The 3,609-nt window shown below is 41.6% G+C and overlaps 1 pseudogene; it reads right to left on the bottom strand.

The window, feature by feature from the left end:
- Positions 1-1,343: 1,343 nt before the first annotated feature.
- Positions 1,344-2,404, bottom strand: LOC102774132 (annotated as a pseudogene).
- Between the last annotated feature and the right edge of the window lie 1,205 nt (positions 2,405-3,609).

A 3,609-nucleotide genomic window follows, 5' to 3' on the forward strand; every position in this document is an offset into this window, starting at 1 on the left:
TAAAATGTTAATCAAATCTGATATTGTTTTACCTTTTATTTGGTGTGTGGAAGGTGTGCGGAAGAGGGGGTAGTCTTATACGGCAAGTATATAACAAACTCTGTATTTTGAGTGGAAATGTTAGGGGGTCGTCTTATACGCCCAGTCGTCTTATACGCTGGCAAATACGGTAGCCTGAGGGATGTTTGTTACGCAGCACTCAATAACTGATGCATGGAGAGAAGATCATCTCTATTGCTGCCAGCCTTACTCTCCCCCTCATTATTTCTCCAGGAAGGGATGTCCAGTTTCCTGATTAGGACAGGGACATTGTCACTTCATTTGCTGTACACTTGTTATTGGATATAAAGGTGCTAGGTACACATAGAATCTAGAAGAGGGTGCAGACAGTTCTGTTTGTTCCTGTCCAAGCTGGATGGAGTGTTAGAAAACTATTTTGTGTACCTGCTTTAGAAACTGGTCTAAATAAGGAAAAAACAAAAGCGCCAACTTTGTGTTTTACTTATTATAAAAGCAGTGATGTCTGTGGTATGAAAAATAAAAAGGCAAAGCATTAAACACCCATAATTCTACTACCTACATAGAAATACTGTTAACAAGTGGAGTGTCTCCATAACTATTTCTATCTATTTTTCATTCTTTTTAAAAAATATATATTTTATTGATTTTTCACAGAGAGGAAGGGAGAGGGACAGGGAGTCAGAAACATCGATGAGAGAGAAATATCGATCAGCTGCCTCCCGCACGCTCCCCACTGGGGATGTGCCCGCAACCAAGGTACATGCCCTTGACCGGAATCAAACCTGGAACCCTTAAGTCCGCAGGCCAACGCTCTATCCACTGAGCCAAACCAGTCAGGGCTCTATCTATTTTTCAAAAGTAGGTAATATAATAAGTGCTATTTTGTGACTTGTTTCTTTCTTTGTTTGTTTTTGTTTCTTACACAAAGACATTATTTAAGACCTTTATTAACAGGTACTTGCACTTTGTTGACTTTTTTGAAAAAATTAAGTTGTATACTTTCATTACAAATTAAAAATAAGGTTCTTAAAAATCTCAACTTGACCAGATCTGAAACAATTTAAAAACCTTTAAAGGTGTATTGAGAAAAACCAGGCTTTTTTTTCCCCCTTAAAAAACACGTTTGTCATTACCAAAAAGAGACGTCTTTAGATAAAAATAATAAAACCCCATGCTGCATACATAATGCAGGTAGTTCTAGTTATCTGATCAAAGGGGGAAAAGCAAGCACTTAGTCTTCAGCTCCAATCTTTTGTTCATTTTTTTATTGCTGGAATTTCATATTTCTTGTTAGATGACTAAACCGGATGATGGTAGAGATGGTAAGCTGGCATTTTTTACTCAGCCCTGCCATGCTCAGCCTCGGGATCAGATGAATTCTCAGCTGGTGGGTTGGCTTTTGTGTCTTTGCCATCTTGTGGTTTAGGGTTTTCCGGGCGTCTGCGTCTGTAATCGAAGTTGCGGCGGTACCGACGTTGAGGTGGCTGCTGACCTTGGGTCTCATCTCCTTGATTTTCCTTATCATCTTCACTGCCGTCCCCTCTACGCTGTCTTTGCAGAGGAGGGCCCATGCGGAATCGTGGTCTATAGCCCCATATATATTCTGTCTCAGTGGTCTGCCTGTTCTCCTGCACCCTGGTTGTCAGCACCTCCATCACTTCTCCCTGCGTAGGAGGGTTGGGGTACTGTGGTCCATGCCCATAGGCCTCTGCATGTAGTTAGGTGGGAACCATCACCTGCGATAGGGCCGATAGGGCCGGCGCTGTGGGCCTGGCCTTCAGGAGCACTCTCTGATCCTTCATTCTTCTCCCCACCTCACTATTCTGGTAATTCTGCTGGTAATTGCGTGGAGGACCCCTGCGACGTAGAGAGTGTCTATAATGGTTGTGGTTTGCTGCACAGTCACTGCCTTGTACTGGAACTCCGCCAGGGCCGGTAACATTTGCCGCCTCCGCACCCTTTTCTCCTTCAACAACATCAAACTCCAGTCTCTCCATCTCCTACACTGCGAAGGGACTTCCTGGGGTCATTCTACTTTATGGCAGTCTGGTGCGCAAATCATCTTCCTCGGTGTCATTCCTGTTGATGAAACCATATCCCTTTCTTACATTGAACCATTTTACTGTTCCCCAAACCTTCCTTGCAATGATGACCTTCTTGTCCCCGCCGGCAGGTGCGGCCAATGTGAGGCCGCCCAGCCACTGCTCCGTGTGCCACCGCTGCCCGTGGTGCCTGGCGTGGTGTGGGCAGCGCTGAGGTGGGGGCTGCAGCGGCTGCTGGGTCTCGGCTGCTCATGGTTGTGGGCGCTATGGCAGCTGAGGCTCCTCCGGGCTGTGGGGCTGCTCAGGGCTCTCTGGCCTCCGCTCTCCCTCCCGCTACCCATTAAACTCGACTTGTTTCTTTGTTAAATATATTGTGAGCCTGTTTATGTCAGTATGTTATATTACCTACAATTATAATTTTAAAAGATTGCACAGTATCCCATTAAAATATGCCATAATTTCTAAGCCAATTCCTTTTTTTTGGATATAAGTTTTTTTTTGTTTTTGCTATTATAAAAATGTTATGAAGAATATGCTTGTAGCTAAATCTTTGTACCTATCATTGACTTCCCTCCGTTAGTCGAATGGAGTCAAGAACATATATATTTTGAGCTTCTCCTACAAATTGCCTTCCAGAGAGGTCCTACCAGTTTATATGCTGTGACATTTATTAGTGTGTCTATTTCCTCATACTCTTGGTAGCACTGAGTAGTTATCCTTTCTCTTTCTGATTTGGTATTTAAATGGGAAACACAAGGACTTTTGAAGAAGTCACTCTAACCCAACGCTCACTCAGATGTAAGGGAATTGAAGAGATTAATTGAATGGGTCTCACCCCAGTTATACTCAGAAGATGAGAAGCAGAATGTTGAAATTATATGTATGTGTTCAGGTTGTAACAAAGATGGTCAGACATAAAATATTCATACCCTGGCTGCTGTGGCTCCATTGGTTGGAGTGTCACCTCATGCACCAGAAGGTTGTGGGCTCCATTCAAGGTCAGGCACAAATCCGGTACACACCCAAGTTTCAGGTTCCATCCCGGTTGGGGTATGTGCGGAAAGCAACCTATTGATGTTTCTCTCTCTCTCTCTCTCTCTCTCTCTTTTTCTCTCTCTCTCTGTCTCTCTCTCTCAAATAAAAATACATATATTCAAACTCTTTGGTTCTGTAATTATACTTTTGGGAACTTAGCCTAAAGAAAAATCTCAGTGAAGGGAAAACACAAAAGAAAAATCTCAGTGAAGGGAAAACACATACTAGTATACATGAAAAAAGTTTATTGTAACATTTTTTATATTAGGGAAATGTTAAAAACAATTCAACATATGAGAAATGATTTAAAAAATTAGGTTATATAAATTTGATGGAATTTTATTCAATTGTTAAATTAGTAATTATAAAGATTATGTAGAAACATCTGAATATGTTCATGATATAATGTTAAGTACAAAAAGAAGGATATACAATTTTTAGCTTAAAATAATATGCTGGTTAAATCCACATAGATGAAGACTGAAAGGAAGTAGAAACTGAAAACGTTGTG

This window comes from Myotis davidii, unplaced genomic scaffold, assembly GCF_000327345.1.
Source record: "Myotis davidii unplaced genomic scaffold, ASM32734v1 scaffold84, whole genome shotgun sequence".
NCBI lineage: Eukaryota > Metazoa > Chordata > Mammalia > Chiroptera > Vespertilionidae > Myotis > Myotis davidii.